Source organism: Procambarus clarkii, chromosome 19 (genome assembly GCF_040958095.1).
Source record: "Procambarus clarkii isolate CNS0578487 chromosome 19, FALCON_Pclarkii_2.0, whole genome shotgun sequence".
Taxonomy (NCBI): domain Eukaryota; kingdom Metazoa; phylum Arthropoda; class Malacostraca; order Decapoda; family Cambaridae; genus Procambarus; species Procambarus clarkii.
The window spans coordinates 32,573,634-32,591,269 of record NC_091168.1 but is presented as its reverse complement, the minus strand read 5'-3'; the positions used below and the strand labels follow the sequence as shown (position 1 = coordinate 32,591,269).

The 17,636-nt window shown below is 42.3% G+C and overlaps 1 protein-coding gene across 4 annotated transcripts in view; it reads left to right on the top strand.

The window, feature by feature from the left end:
* The window catches only part of LOC123757449 (solute carrier family 53 member 1), a 74,363-nt gene that overhangs the window by 6,082 nt on the left and 50,645 nt on the right, over positions 1-17,636 (top strand). The window contains exon 1 of one of the 4 annotated variants that reach the window (XM_045741074.2): positions 15,650-15,788. The exons of 2 other annotated variants lie outside the window; for them this stretch is intronic. The gene's annotated coding sequence lies outside the window, so the exon portion shown is untranslated. Of the gene's footprint in view, positions 1-15,649; positions 15,789-15,872; positions 15,892-17,636 lie in introns of those variants that run through there. One more of the 4 variants, XM_069327250.1, reaches the window with a different exon arrangement.

Here is a 17,636-nt window from a genome sequence, read left to right as displayed (position 1 = left end):
TATAAAATACTAAACTAATGAGTATAAATGCCCTACATTTGTCCTACAACACCCCTTAATGTCTCTAACATGGCAGAGTTAAGCAAGTCTGGTTCTAGAATCCAGATGGAATGTTGAATGCAGGAATGGTTCTTAGGAGCCCTGTCACTTACACCCACCCACGTACACCCTGTCACTTACACCCACCCACGTACACCCTGTCACTTACACCCACCCACGTACACCCTGTCACTTACACCCACCCACGTACACCCTGTCACTTACACCCACCCACGTACACCCTGTCACTTACACCCACCCACGTACACCCTGTCACTTACACCCACCCACGTACACCCTGTCACTTACACCCACCCACGTACACCCTGTCACGGCGCCAACCATTCCCGCCCGTTGACACCTTGCCACCCACACCCGCGGGCGCCAGCAAGGGTCGCCTAAAGAGAGGATGTTCAAGCGAGCTGTTCTGGTGGACATTGAGCCGTTACGGCACAAGTGCTGAATGTGCTCCGGCGTCTCCATGTGGGGTAAAACGCAAAGTATTGTGTGTAAAACACGTCGCCTGTCGGCGGGAAACTGCTGTGACTTGCGGCAGTGATACACTGTTAGGCCGGTGAACCCCTGTAGTGTCTCAGGGAGGCGAGCGTCTGTAACACCGTAAAGGTGTTTTGTTTAGTTTTATTTAATATATATTTAGTACATGAGTCAAGCCAGACAAGGATTTGAGAGGCGCCATTCTGTCGACCTGAAAGTCACACCTCTACATTGTTAATGACCACCAAGTGACCAAGGTCAGGTCGTGTGAAGTTGACCTGGTTTCTGCTAATCTGATAATTGTAGCCTGATAGCCAGGTATGTCCGTCAAACATGCCGACGTTTAAGGAGTGGCTTGGTAGAGAGCCTGGGGCTATCTACTTGTGGGCGGAGTTAGCTACTAGGTTTCCCAATATATACTGAGGGAGCTGTAGATTCGAGAGGAATAAGCAATAGGAGAACAGCCAGTAGAGCAGAGCAGAGGACAGCCGCCGAGATAGGCTGTCGGCCGGACGGGGGGGTGAGGCTGCTTGACAACTGCAGACCCTTCCCCTCCCTCCTTCCTCTCTATTCAACTTAGACTCAGTCCTCGGCGAGTGAACGTGAAGGTCACTCTCGAATTCTTGGATAATGACTCACTTTGTAAATTAATAATGAACCTTCAGTTCGATTGCTTGAATCCTGATAAAAACACTTGATGTTTTTTTTTTTTTTACATGCGTACATGTTAATAAATACAATAAAACAAGAACAGACAAACAGAACACAAACACAAATACAAAAGCACAAAACAAAGAAAGACAAATACGCTAAACACCGGCCTGAAGGGCCGACAACAAAAACACAACAATGAGCATAAACACAATGGAACACAGTAAAAGTAAACAACAATATAACACAGGAAGGTAATGGAAATAAACACAAGAAAACTACACAAAATACAAAATCACAAAACAGAAAACACCGGCCTGAAGGGCCGACAACAAAAACCAAACAATGCAAGATAGTAGGAAAAGAACAGTGCAAGACGTGTCGTACAAGTTTAAGCGTACAGGCAAGCATATGTAAGGCAAACACATTACAATAATCACAAAGGCACAAAGTTATAAAGGACAAAGGAAAAGGTAGAAATCACAAAAGCACAGTTATAAATTACAAAGGCACAAAGTTATAAATTACCAAAAACATAAAAGATCGGCCTGAAGGGCCGACAACAAAAACAATAAGCACAGCAGTACAATGACAAAATACCCAAACCCGCACCCAACAACCCAACCCGTGAAACAACACAAAACAAGCCAACTGACCCCGAAAACCACACTGAGAGGTACAAATACATAACTACAACAAATTAAATAAAATACTCCCACACACGCATGCACGCAACCGCACCCCACGCACACAAATGGACAGAACACCACAACACATAGCACACACACAAAAAATCACTTAAAAGGAGGAAACTCATCAGTGGGAGGCAAATATTTCTCAGGAAAATCATGCAGAGGATATTTCTGCTTATAAGCTTCCCACACTAAGTACTCCCTGTAGGTAGGACAACGGTCCCCCCGCTTCAGGGGGGTGGGCATAAACTCGGGAACCACCAGATCAGGCGGAAATGGCAGCACCCGGAGCTGGGCGGCAGAAGTCGCATAACGAGGTACAACCCATTCTCGCAAATTTAATAAGTCAATATTGACTTATTAGTTGCGTGCATAGGTGACATACTTAACATAATAGTGTCCCTTGAAAAGCTTCATAGAAAACACCGACCTTACCTAACCTACTTAGTATGTTAAAATAAGCATCTTATATCTTCGTAATTACAATTGTTACTTAACCTATTATAGGTATAGGTTAGGTAATAATTGTAATTACGAAGCAATAAGATGCTTATCTTAACATACTAAGTAAGTTAGGTAAGGTCGGTGTTTTCTATGAAGCTTTTCAAGGGAAACTATTATGTTAAGTATGTCACCTATGCACATATTTAATAAGTCAATATTGACATTAAATTTGCGACAACGGGTTGCGAGGTAAGGCAGAGCGGAGGGAGGCAGAAGACACGGAAGAAGTGGATGCAGGCCTCCGAAACTGTCCCGCCGCCAAACGCACAGGAAAAGACGACGAAGGACACTGAGACTTCAACCCCACACCCGACACCGCAGGAGACGCAGTAGAAACGGCCGGAGACGGGAGAAGCGGCAAAACCGCCTCCGATGAACCAGGGGACGAAACCGGGGCATGGAACCCCCAGAGCGAGCAGTCTTCTTTAACACCACCACCAGGTCACTACGCTCACCAGCAGGAGGAACCGCCCCCCATGCAGAACCAGAACCATCCGACGCAGGCGACGCACCGGAAGCAAGCTCCACAGGCACCTCACTAGAAGAAACATCGACACTGGCAGCCGCAGGCACATGGACCTCTGCCACCACCGAAGAATGTGACGCACCCGGAACCTCACCACCGTCACTGGAAGACCCACCATCGTCGAATTCCCCCCACATCAGCCCAATCAGAAGATCTCCGAGAACACTTGGGCACCGGCCGCACATCATCAGAGCCGGATGTTGACCCAGAGACCCGGTCAACACAAGCCGGGCGAACGGCAGGACGCAGGACGGCAGCATTCTCAACCACACGGGGAACCAGGTCGAACACAGTAGGAGGCCCCACAGCCACCCCAGCACAGCCTGGGCACACGGCGAAGGTGCAGTGACAGGCACCACAGACAGAGAACAGGAAGACGGGGGAGCTGTGCAGACTGCAGGCGGAAGAACCACGGGAGTATCCAGGACAGCAACTGGGGCAGGACGAACACCCGACGGCGACACAACCTCCTGAGGAGAGGCAACCGCGACAGGCGACAGTCTCCGGAGGAGGGGCGACATCAGCAGGAGGCTCATCAGGCGACACACGGGGCATGGCAGCAGCCAAAGAGTCGTCCACATCCACAGCCACCGAATCCTCATCCACAGGGAGCGGCGGGAAATCCTCCTCATGGAAGAAGTTGACAGGCGCGACAGCAGGTTCAGAGCACCCAGCAGCCTGATGGCCCAAGAGGCCACAACGGTAACACGCACGGGGTTGACAAGCATAAAACACCCAAACAGAACACCCCAGAAGCTTCACTTGAGATGAAATGTCCGCCTGCAGCCTCATTCTCATCCTCATTAGGCAAATCGGGCCTTGCATAGTAGGCTGAGAAGTGCGTTCTGGCTACTAGGTACGACATATATATATATATATATATATATATATATATATATATATATATATATATATATATATATATATATATATATATATATATATATATATATATATATATATATATATATATATATATGTATGTATGTAAAAAGACACATCAAACACTGTTTATGTAGAACAGACGTGAATCTGTGAATTTATGTCTGTAGGTTAGCTCAGCATTTTAAAAGCACTACAATCACGTTCTGTGGTTGATTATTCAATAAATCACCGAATTATATGTTTAACAGATCTCTCATCCTGTCCATGGAGGGCAGAAGAAAATGTATATATGCTGGTTAGCATTGTAAATGTCTGGCCACGTTTGTGGTAGGAAAAAACTCAGGGGCAAACCCCCACCCGAAGATCCAGCCGGAAAACGGAAAAGTCTATCAACTCCCCAGTGACCCTCAGGGGCTGTGTGCCTCAGGCGTCGTAGCAATCTGTCCCGTCACTAGTGAGGAATTCCTGACAGCAGTATCGAGACTCGATAGTCAAAACACGCCAGATGTCCTGACGACCCCCAGTCACAACAGGAGTCCAGAGACCAGATTCACGAAGCAGTTACGCAAACACTTACGAAACTGTACATCTTTTCTCAATCTTTGGCGGCTTTGTTTACAATTATTAAACAGTTAATGAGCTCCGAAGCACCAGAAGGCTGTTTATAACAATAACAACATTTGATTGGGCAGTTTTCATGCTTGCAAACTGTTTAATAAATGTAACCAAAGGTGTCAAAGGTTGAGGAAAGATGTATACGTTCGTAAGTACTTGCGTAACTGCTCCGTGAATCTGGCCCCGGACGTCCGCTCGTCGGCCCGGTTGAACCAGGAGATCAGTTTGTTTACAGAGTCGTAGTACAGTTAGAGCGGGACCTGTAAAACCCAACACCGACCTGGGTTCACATAAGGTGAAGCCTGTCTCATGAACGTGATGTAATTCTAAGGTAGATACCTGGTTGATACCTGGTTGATGGGGTTCTGGGAGTTCTTCTACTCCCCAAGCCCGGCCCGAGGCCAGGCTCGACTTGTGAGAGTTTGGTCCACCAGGCTGTTGCTTGGAGCGGCCCGCAGGCCCACATACCCACCACAGCCCGGTTGGTCCGGCACTCCTTGGAGGAATAAATCTAGTTTCCTCTTGAAAATGTCCACGGTTGTTCCGGCAATATTTCTTATGCTTGCTGGGAGGACGTTGAACATCCGCGGACCTCTGATGTTTATACAGTGTTCTCTGATTGTGCCTATGGCACCTCTGCTCTTCATTGGTTCTATTCTACATTTTCTTCCATGTCGTTCACTCCAGTACGTTGTTATTTTACTGTGTAGATTTGGTACTTGGCCCTCCAGTATCTTCCAGGTGTATATTATTTGATATCTCTCTCGTCTTCTTTCTAGTGAGTACATTTGGAGGGCTTTGAGACGATCCCAATAATTTAGGTGCTTTATTGCGTCTATGCGTGCCGTATATGTTCTCTGTATTCCCTCTATTTCAGCAATCTCTCCTGCTTTGAAGGGGGAAGTGAGTACTGAGCAGTACTCAAGACGGGACAACACAAGTGCCTTGAAGAGTACAACCATTGTGATGGGATCCCTGGATTTGAAAGTTCTCGTAATCCATCCTATCATTTTTCTGGCTGTCGCAATATTTGCTTGGTTATGCTCCTTAAACGTTAGGTCGTCCGACATTATTATTCCCAAATCCTTTACATGCTGTTTTCCTACTATGGGTACATTTGATTGTGTTTTGTACTCTGTATTATGTTTAAGGTCCTCATTTTTACCGTACCTGAGTACCTGGAATTTATCACTGTTAAACATCATGTTATTTTCTGATGCCCAGTCGAAAACTTTATTAATATCAGCTTGAAGTTTTTCAATGTCCTCAGCCGAGGTAATTTTCATACTGATTTTTGTGTCATCTGCAAAGGATGATACGAAGCTGTGACTTGTATTTTTGTCTATATCTGATATGAGAATAAGGAAAAGCATTAGAGCGGCAGTAATTAGACAACGTTGACTGAAGTGGACAAACGCCACACCATTAGATCATCACTGCCTGTTGATTATTTGATGAGTTCTACTCCCACAGCCAGGTTAGTGGCCAGTCTTCCTTGATGATTGTTGAGTCTGTGAGGCTCTGGTCTTCCTAGCAAGCAGATCACAACCTGATGGATCCGATAACTCCAACAGAAAATTGTCCATTTCTGTCTTAAATGCTTCTATAATAAACTAACTAAAAACACAGCATCCTACACGAGACTGTCGCACAAGTTAGTGACAGTGAAGGTGTAACAGTAGACAAGGGAGACAAAGAAAAAAAGTCACAATGGGGACGGGCAGTTAGGGTGATTTTGTTTTGTTTTGCCCTGGATTGCTAGTTTATTGCCAAGGTGTCTGGCCCTGTGAGTGAACACACCGCCACAGCAGCATGTACAACACTCCCCAAAAGGAAGAAAACCCGCTGGGTTGTTCATCCTGTCACATGTACCCAGACACAGCTGGAACTTAACTGCCTCAAGCGAAAAAAAAACTGTTAAACAAGATATTGACATATTACAACCATCAAGTTGACATAATCTTGCGGGTGGAAAGTGAGGGGACAACCCTTTAAGGACAGTATTTATATTTGACAAAAAGTGTTCTATCAACACAAACCATGTCGGGTTCATATATTCCTAGTGTGTTAGACGGGCACAGTCTCTCTCCTCGTCCAGACGGCCGCTCACAACTTCACTCGTGTTGTAAGTTTTGAAACTTCACTCAGTTCTTCTTCCCATTGTACTGCAATCTCCATGGGTACTTGAATCCAAGACGAATCCTTGTATTACGGACGCCTTCCTCCGGCCGTCTCCTTATCCTCCATAGTACATTTTCAGGACCTAGCTGCTCTGGAGAAGATGCAACATCGGGCAATAAAAGTTATTCCAGAGTTAAGTCATCTCTCGTATCGGGAACGCTTGAAGGCCACAGGGCTGACAACACTTCAAACCAGGCATTAGACAATGGATCCGATAACTCGGAACGGGGCTTCCTGTCCCCGTCAAGGCCACTAGGGGCAGAGACCCTCAGGTAATACGTCAGGTTGTCCGTTGTGACTACATTGTACCAATGAACAGATTCATTGTACCAGATGAACTACCACTCACAGGATGGGTATGGGGTCCACCACCACTCGAAGGACTCTACAGGATGCAAGAGGCTAATAGCAGGTTTCTTGAATTTAACCCCACAGGTGTAAGGTAATGAGGCTGGGCGCTGGGGATGGATGTAGAATGTAAGTTTCCCAATGAGAGGTGATGTGGAGCGGCGGTGTGGGTGTACTCGTCTAGATGTGCTTGTGCTGGGGTTGAACTTCGGCTCTTTGGTCTCGCCTCTCAACTTCAATCAACCGGTGTACAGATTCCTGACGGCAGTGGTGGTGTAGGACTGTAGTGGTGGTGGAGGACGGAAGTGTGGGTGCAGTGTGGTGGTGTAGTAGGAAAACGTGTAGGAAGGACTCTGGAAGGCGCACTGCAGGACGCGGGAGTTCCCCGCTCACCAACAAAAACTAGTTCCCTCATTCCCCGGGCAAGCCGGTGGTGTCCTGGATAGGTGCATGGGACGGGCCTGGGAGTGGTGGTAGTTGTTGTGGGACGAGGGATAGTTGGGGGAGGGGGGGGGGGCTCGTGGAGGAAAAACATTTATTTCCACCTTCTCGGCCGTTATGACCTTTTAAATAATCGAATACTCCAGCCTAATTCTTCAACAGACTCCCAGATATTGCTTGGTCTAAGTTACAGTATATATATATATATATATATATATATATATATATATATATATATATATATATATATATATATATATGTCGTACCTAATAGCCAGAACTCACTTCTTGGCCTACTATGCAAGGCCCGATTTGCCTAATAAGCTAAGTTTTCATGAATTATTGTTTTTTCGACTACCTAACCTACCTAACCTAACCTAACCTAACTTTTTCCGCTACCTAACCCAACCTAACCTATAAAGATAGGTTAGGTTAGGTTAGGTAGGGTTGGTTAGGTTCGGTCATATATCTACGTTAATTTTAACTCTAATAAAAAAAAATTGACCTCATACATAATGAAATGGGTAGCTTTATCATTTCATAAGAAAAAAATTAGAGAAAATATATTGATTCAGGAAAACTTGGCTTATTAGGCAAATCGGGCCTTGCATAGTAGGCCAAGAAGTGAGTTCTGGCTATTAGGTACGACATATATATATATATATATATATATATATATATATATATATATATGTCGTACCTAGTAGCCAGAACGCACTTCTCAGCCTACTATGCAAGGCCCGATTTGCCTAATAAGCCTAGTTTTCATGAATTAATTGTTTTTCGACTACCTAACCTACCTAACCTAACCTAACCTAACTTTTTCGGCTACCTAACCTAACTTAACCTATAAAGATAGGTTAGGTTAGGTTAGGTAGGGTTGGTTAGGTTCGGTCATATATCTATGTTAATTTTAACTCCAATAGAAAAAAATTGACCTCATACATAATGAAATGGGTAGCTTTATCATTTCATAAGAAAAAAATTAGAGAAAATATATTAATTCAGGAAAACTTGGCTTATTAGGCAAATCGGGCCTTGCATAGTAGGCTGAGAAGTGCGTTCTGGCTACTAGGTACGACATATATATATATATATATATATATATATATATATATATATATATGTCATACCTACAGTAGCCAGAACGCACTCCTCGGCGTACTATGCAAGGTCCGATTTGCCTAATAGGCCGAGTGATTTTCTTTATTTTCCCTAAATTGTTTTCAATTGGTTTATTTGAATTATTATTACATTATACCATTATACTAGGAACATAAATTATTGACTTAGTTATATTAGTTTAGGCTAGGTTAAGATAGGTTAGGTTAGGTTAGGGAGGGTAGGTTAGGTTCGGTCATATATCTACGTTAGTTTTAACTCAAGTTAAATTAAATGAACTCACACATAATGAAAGAGATTGGCCTATCATATCATAAGAAAAAAAATATTAAAATATGTAAATTTAGGAAAACTTGTACCTAGTAGCCGAGTACGACGTTCAGGTACAACATTATACCCGATTTTATTTTTGCCCGAAACGCTTTGCGTAATAGTGGCTTTAGGCATTGTAAGTACTAGCTCTATCTATATATCAATCCATTAATGTAACATCACTTGTATGTATATACCTTACCTGAATAAACATCTGAATCTGAATCTGAATCATTATATATATGACAGTGTCAGACCACGGAGGAAAATGTAAAGAGGTATTTCATGAATTCATATATATATATATATATATATATATATATATATATATATATATATATATATATATATATATATATATATATATATATATATATATATATATATATTTCCGAAGGAAATTCATGTTTCAATTTTCCTCCGTGGTCTGACACTGTCACTTTTTAATCACGTGTTTATTTTCGTGATTTACACACACACACACACACACACATATATATATATATATATTATCTGAGTTTGTGTCATCTGTAAATGTAGATTTACCCAAATGTAAATCATATCAAGAAATTTATTCACAACCTGATATCTGTTTAATGAAAGCTGCAGAAAATACAAGACTTAAGAGCCTAATATATTAATAAAATGTTCAATGAATTGTTATTATTTCAACCAAAAATATGTTTTACGTCAAATCTTAGCTACGCATTCTTGCCTCACCTGGGTGTTGTGTTTGTGGGTGTAGGGGCTCCTTGTGTACAGTGAGCACCACACGTGCAGTGCCGGACACTGTGGGTGTAGGGGCTCCTTGTGTACAGTGAGCACCACACGTGCAGTGCCGGACACTGTGGGTGTAGGGGCTCCTTGTGTACAGTGAGCACCACACGTGCAGTGCCGGACACTGTGGGTGTAGGGGCTCCTTGTGTACAGTGAGCACCACACGTGCAGTGCCGGACACTGTGGGTGTAGGGGCTCCTTGTGTACAGTGAACACCACACGTGCAGTGCCGGACACTGTGGGTGTAGGGCCTCCTTGTGTACAGTGAGCACCACACGAGCAGTGCCGGACACTGTAGGTGTAGGGGCTCCTTGTGTACAATGAGCACCACACGTGCAGTGCCGGACACTGTAGGTGTAGGGGCTCCTTGTGTACAGTGAGCACCACACGTGCAGTGCCGGACACTGTGGGTGTAGGGGCTCCTTGTGTACAGTGAACACCACACGAGCAGTGCCGGACACTGTGGGTGTAGGGGCTCCTTGTGTACAGTGAACACCACACGAGCAGTGCCGGACACTGTGGGTGTAGGGGCTCCTTGTGTACAGTGAGCACCACACGAGCAGTGCCAGACACTGTGGGTGTAGGGGGCTCCTTGTGTACAGTGAACATCACACGAGCAGTGCCGGACACTGTGGGTGTAGGGGCTCCTTGTGTACAGTGAACACCACACGAGCAGTGCCGGACACTGTGGGTGTAGGGGCTCCTTGTGTACAATGAGCACCACACGAGCAGTGCCAGACACTGTGGGTGTAGGGGCTCCTTGTGTACAGTGAGCACCACACGAGCAGTGCCGGACACTGTGGGTGTAGGGGCTCCTTGTGTACAGTGAGCACCACACGAGCAGTGCCGGACACTGTGGGTGTAGGGGCTCCTTGTGTACAGTGAACACCACACGAGCAGTGCCAGACACTGTGGGTGTAGGGCCTCCTTGTGTACAGTGAGCACCACACGTACAGTGCTGGACACTGTGGGTGTAGGGGCTCAAGGTGTACCACAATCACCACACAACACACGAGCCGCCCTCACTTGAGCTTGTGTTAATGTGCGGTAAATGGGGCCGGCGTGTTATCAGCGGGACGCCTCTGGTATCTTGGGCAGTGACCCCCCACTATACTACCATAACCTCATTTTCCACTCCTGCTGCTTCTGACGTCCGGGTACTCACCTAAATGGTGAAACACTGCTCCGACGTCCGGAGCTATGCAATAGCTAATTGCATAGCTTTCCTATGCAGTTAATTCATTGCACCATGCTCAGTATATATGACTCATTATTGCCACCTGTTGTCAAGGACTGATAGCCTCTTACGGTAGTCTATATAGGTCCTTCTAGGCCAATGGCATTATAGGATCTCAACAACACAGATTAAACTTTCCAAAAATGGTTACACACTTGCAACAGATTTAGAAACGGCAACTGAATTTAATGGCTTCTTCTCGTCACTTGGTGTTAATCATGCCAAAAAACACATTGACCCGGATACATGTACTCCTACATATCTCACGGAAGCTATCCTAACTCGACTTCTTTTGCCAATGAGCCTGACATTATATATAAAATCTACTCACTTAAAACTAAAGCTGGAAACATTAGTGAAATACTAACAATAGTATTTATTTATTTATTTATTTATTTATTTATTTATTTATATAAAAGAAGGTACATTGGGTTTGTGAGAATACATTGGATAGTACAGTATTTACACTCTTGCAAAGAAAGCTACTAGTACGCGCAGCGTTTCGGGCAGGCCCTTAATCTAACAGATAATTTTAAGTAGGTAAATTCTATCAGAATTAATAAAATGATAACAAATACATTGCAAAAAAAAATTGAGATGAGAGAGATTAGTAAGTATATTAAAGCACATTGGTATATTAAAGCTCTGATTGATTACATTGACAGCTTGATTGGTAATTTAAACAAGATTAATAGACACCATACAGCAGATTGACAGCACATGTAAGAAGACAGCAATGATCACAATGATAAAGATGTTCAGATTGGGTACATAAAGATTGGGAGGTTGGGTAGCAATAGATACAGTGCAATTTTAAAGCAAAAGGTAAAAAACTATGAAGATGAAATAAGGTACTTTTTAGTATTGTTTTTGAATGACGATAAAGTTGGACAGCTTTTCAATTCAATAGGGAGTGAGTTCCATGGACTGGGTCCCTTTATTTGCATAGAGTGTTTACACAGATTAAGTTTGACTCTGGGGATATCAAAGAAATATTTATTTCTGGTGTGGTGATAATGGGTCCTATTACATCTGTCCAGGAAGAGTTTCAGAGCAGGATTTACATTTAAGAACAGGGTTTTGTAAATGTAGTTGACACAAGAGAATTTGTGGAGTGAGATTATGTTTAGTATGTTTAGGGAGTTAAACAAGGGGCCTGAGTGTTGTATGAAAGCAGAAATTTGTTATTATTCTGATAGCAGATTTTTGCTGGGTGATGATGGACTTGAGGTGGTTTGCAGTGGTTGAACCCCATGCACAGATACCATAATTAAGATAGGGATAGATTAGTGCATAATATAGAGAGATGAGAGCAGAGTTAGGTACATAATATCTGATTTTGGAGAGTATACCAACTGTTTTAGAGACTTTCTTAATTATGTGTTGTATGTGGGTACTGAAGTTGAGTCTCTTGTCTAGGAATAGGCCGAGAAACTTTCCATCATTTTTATTGCTAATGTTTACATTGTCTATCTGAAGCTGAATTGCATTTGTAGATTTGCTTCCAAATAAGATGTAGTAGGTCTTTTTTATGTTAAGTGTTAGTTTGTTGATTGACATCCATAAGTGGACTTTTTTTAGTTCATTATTAACAACATCATTTAGTGTATGTGGGTTGGAATTAGAGTAGATGAGGGTACTATCATCAGCAAACAAAATAGGTTTCAGAATGTTAGAGACATTAGGCAGATCATTGATGTATATAAGAAATAGGGGAGGCCCCAAGATGCTGCCCTGTGGCACTCCAACGGTTATTGGTAGAGTGGGAGAGGTTATATTATTGATGGTTACACATTGGAGTCTGTCACTAAGATAGGATTGGATATAGTCCAGTGCATGGCCTCGGATTCCATAATGATGGAGTTTACGTTAGAGGAATTGTGATTAACAATGTCAAAGGCCTTTCTCAGGTCAATGAAGAGTCCAATCGGAAACTCATTTTTGTCAAGGGCTGAGTAAATTATATCAAGAAGACTAATAATTGCATCGTTGGTACTCTTTTGGCAGTGGAAGCCAAACTGACAGGGGCTAAGAATGTCGAATTTTACGAGATAGGAGTAGAGCTGTTTGTATATAATTTTTTCAAATATTTTTGATAGGATCGGTAGGTTATAAAACTATATAAAAGTGCTCCTCTTTTACATATATATATATATATATATATATATATATATATATATATATATATATATATATATATATATATATATATATATATATATGTCGTACCTAGTAGCCAGAACTCACTTCTCAGCCTACTATGCAAGGCCCGATTTGCCTAATAAGCCAAGTTTTCCTGAATTAATAAATTTTCTCTAATTTTTTTCTTATGAAATGATAAAGCTACTCATTTCATTATGTATAAGGTCAATTTTTTTTTATTGCAGGTAAAATTAATGTAGATATATGACCGAACCTAACCAACCCTACCTAACCTAACCTAACCTATCTTTATAGGTTAGGTTTGGTTAGGTAGCCGAAAAAGTTAGGTTAGGTTGGGTTAGGTAGGTTAGGTAGTCGAAAAAACATTATTTCATGAAAACTTGGCTTATTAGGCAAATCGGGCCTTGTATAGTAGGCTGAGAAGTGCGTTCTGGCTACTAGGTACGACATATATATATATATATATATATATATATATATATATATATATATATATATATATATATATAGGTATATTTTGGTAGCAGTCCTTCTTGTAAATATATGTTGTTAAATATGACTGAAAAAGTAAGATTAATAATTCTAACACGAATTTTCTCAGTATGTCTTATGTTTCTTTTTACTGTCGATGGTAATTGAAAAATCAATTCTCCAAAATTCATTTTTATTTCTAGTCTGACGCGACGCTTGAACGCGTTTCGTAATAACTTATTACATTTTCAAAGACTTTGGTTTACACACACACAACTATAACCTGCAAACACTAAACAGAGTCAGCAAATCTGTCATACTTATACTCGCATTTGGGTGAGGTGATATGGTGCAACAGTTTTGGATGAGGTGAACAAACTTGTGACAAATACAAGACAGAACACGGAACAATGGGTATTAAAAAAAATGTATATGAGAGCATAAGAATGGAAATAACTGCAGAGGGCCTATTGGCCCATACTTCCTCTTATAATATTGAAGCAGCAAGAAGAAGTATGGGCCAATAGGCCTTCTGTTTCTGGTGTGGTGCCCATGAGTTCTGTTACAACCTTCTAGAAAGCGTTAAAGGTCAGGATTGACATTATAATTCAGAGTTTTAAATATATAGAGTACACAAGAGAGGATGTGCAGTGACTTAATATCTAACATATTCAGAGATTTGAGTAGGGGTACCGAGTGCTGTCTGGGGCCAGAGTTAGATATTGTTCTAATAGCAGCTTTGTGTTGGGTAATTAGAGGACGTAAATGATTTTGGGTAGTAGAACCCCAAGCACAAATACCATAGTTGAGATAAGGATAGATGAGAGAGTAATAGAGCGTCACCAGGGCAAGGCGAGGTACATAATATCTGATCTTAGAAAGAATGCCAACAGTTTTAGAAACTTTTTTTGCTATATTTAGAATGTGTCCCTGGAAATTCTGCTTGTTATCGACGAGGACACCAAGGAATTTACCATCAACTTTACTTCTGATTTGTATATTGTTTATTCTTAGAATAATTTCTAAGGCTAAGCTAGTCTAGGCTAGTCCCTAGGCTAGTCCCAGAACTAAGAGGCATGAGTTACGAAGAAAGTCTGCGAGAAATGCACCTCACGACACTAGAAGGCAGAAGAGTAATGGGAGACATGATCACTACCTACAAAATTCTCAGAGGAATTGACAAGGTACATAAAGATAAACTGTTTAACACGGGTTGTACGCGAACAAGGGGACACAGGTGGAAACTGCATGAGTACCGAAATGAGCCACAGGGACGTTAGAAATAACTTTTTCATAGTAGTTAACAGATGGAATGCATTAGGCAGTGATGTGGTGAAGACTGACTCCATACATAGTTTATAATGTAGATATGATAGAGCCCAGTAAGCTCAGGATTTTTTTTTTTTTTGAGATATATACAAGAGTTGTTACATTCTTGTACAGCCACTAGTACGCGTAGCGTTTCGGGCAGGTCCCTGGAATACGATCCCCTGCCGCGAAGAATCGTTGTTACAACCAAGTACACATTTTACTGTTGCGTTAAACAGAGGCTACAGTTAAGGAATTGCGCCCAGTAAATCCTCCCCGGCCAGGATACGAACCCATGACACCAGTACATGAACCCATGAATCTGTACACCAGTTGATTGACAGTTGAGAGGCGGGACCAAAGAGCCAGAGCTCAACCCCCACAAGTACAACTCGGTGAGTACAGGGAACACTGGGTAGCAAAACCAAAAACTCAGCCCCCAACTAAAACACAAAAGTCACCCAGTGCCCCCCGGCAGGGCAGAAGCGAGCCGCCCACCAGGGCTGAGGGCCCTCCAACCCCAGGCACCTCTCAGCCCAGCCGGCGCCGGACACCGCCGGGAGAACCAGCCGGAAACGTTCAGAATCTATCAACTATGCAGACGAGGAGTCACAATAACGTGGCTGAAATATGTCGATTGTGACAATCAACTTGAGAATGGTCCAGGACAGACCGAAACGTCGTCGTCCCTTCACTTTCCAGTGTGTGGTTTGGTCAGAATCTATCAGTTATCATGTCACCCTGGCGATATGTGCTCCAGGCGTCGTAACAACCCGGACCGTTGAACAGGAATGCCAAACAGCAATATCATAATCCAAAATTGCGAAACAACGTGATCCGGCGACTTTTAGGCGGAGGTGTTGGGTGTCCGCTCGTCGTCAAGGTTGAACCAGGAGTCCCAGGGACGGGTGGGAGTCCCGGGCCCGAGGCTCCGGCCGCCACACGCCGTGCTGTAGCTGCCCCCACCCCAGCAACAACAACAACACCTCACCATGACCTCAGCTACAAGGCTCCCCTACAGGTACTCCTGTGCTTGTGTCTTCTCCCACACCACGGGAGACATCTCCCGTCACGCAGGGTGCAGTCGCACCTCCACACATCTCCAGTATCACCTCTTGATACTGGTAATGGCTCAAAAGGGCCACCACTTACGGGCTATTCATGCCCGTGCCATCTTTTTAATCTTCATCACTCAGTCATCTCCCACACCCTCATACAAGGCATTCATACTCCTCCAGTGTATAACAAGGACGCCACTTTGGCTCATATTGTTATGTTTTTGTATAATTATGTTTTCTCATGTTCTGCATCCAGCACCAACATCACATTCAGTCCCTGAGCCCATTGTGTGCCTCTGTAACCCTTTCGACTACCGCCCACAAGATGTGTATGGGGTGCATAACAAATGAACTAAACATTATAGTGAGAATTTACCATATTACTTCATTACTTACATAATGCTTGGAGGGTTTGAGTAGCTTAGGGTCTTTAGGTGGACAGAATCTCCAATAGATGGGGTGAGAGTCACCCCATCTCTCGCCCAGGCGAGAGTCAAAACTTAAATTAAAATTGCTGTATCTTTGGTCTCCAACAAGATATATTTCCTTTGGTGCACTCACAATAATGATTATAACTCAGTCTTTCTGGAGACATGTAATATTTTAGGCTTTATTAGCATATCTTTGTTATTACACAATATATCGGCAAGTGCGCAGGCATCTGCACCCCATGCCTGACAAGCTACTGAATGCCACTATAAAAACATATGTATCTTCACTTCAGCTTTAAATATGTCTATTGTAATGTATTTAAAATGAAGCTTATATTTCTATCTTTCTTAAGACATATAAAACATTTGTGTTTATTAACGAATTTACATGAAATAAACATTGTTCTGAGAGAATTGCTCTGTCGATCAGTCTGTGCGGGGGTCGGAGCTCGGTGATTATTTAAACACGTGAATCTTCATTAGAACTTTAATTATGTCTATGGTAAAGTGTTTAAAATGAACCTTATATTCCTATCTTTCTTGAGGCATATAAAACATTTATGATTATTTACACATTTACGTGAAATAAACATTTATTTATTTATTTATTTATTTATATACAAGAAGGAACATTGGGATTGTGAGGATACATAGCATAGTAATTACATTCTTGTAAAGCCATTAGTACGCGCAGCGTTTCGGGCAGGTCCTTAATCTAAGAAAATTTTAAGTAGGTAAATACTTGCAAAATTTATAAAAATGATAACAGTTACATAGCAAGAAAAAAATAAAAGATGAGAGAAACTTGTAGGTATATTAAAGCACATAGGTAGCTTAGATTGATTGCAATGACAGCTTGAATGGTAGTTTAACAAAAATTAGTAGGCACAATACAGCATAGGGCTAGCACATAAAAGAAGACAGCAATGAACACAATGATAAAGTTGTTTGGATTAAGTACATAAAGATTGGGAGATTGGGTAACACTAGATACAGAGCAAATTTGTTCTGTTCATTGTTCTGAGAGTGAGAGTTGCTCCGTCGATCGATCTGTGCGGGGTCGGAGCTCTGCGATTACAAAAGTACACGTATTTTCGCTTTAAATTTAAATATGCCCATGGTAAGGTATTAAGGTATTTAGAATGACGCTTATATTTCTATCTTTCTTGTGACATATAAAACTCTTACGTTTATTAACGAATCTGCGTGAAATAAGCCTTGTTCTGAGATGAATGCTTCGGGTTTCGAGCTCGACGAGCGATGAAAACTGCCACTTTTATACAACTACAAATATCTTCAGTTTTACTTAAAATATTTGTCTGGTAGAGGTTTTACATATAGATCCCATTTTTGTCTTTCTTTTGACTAATAAATAATTTT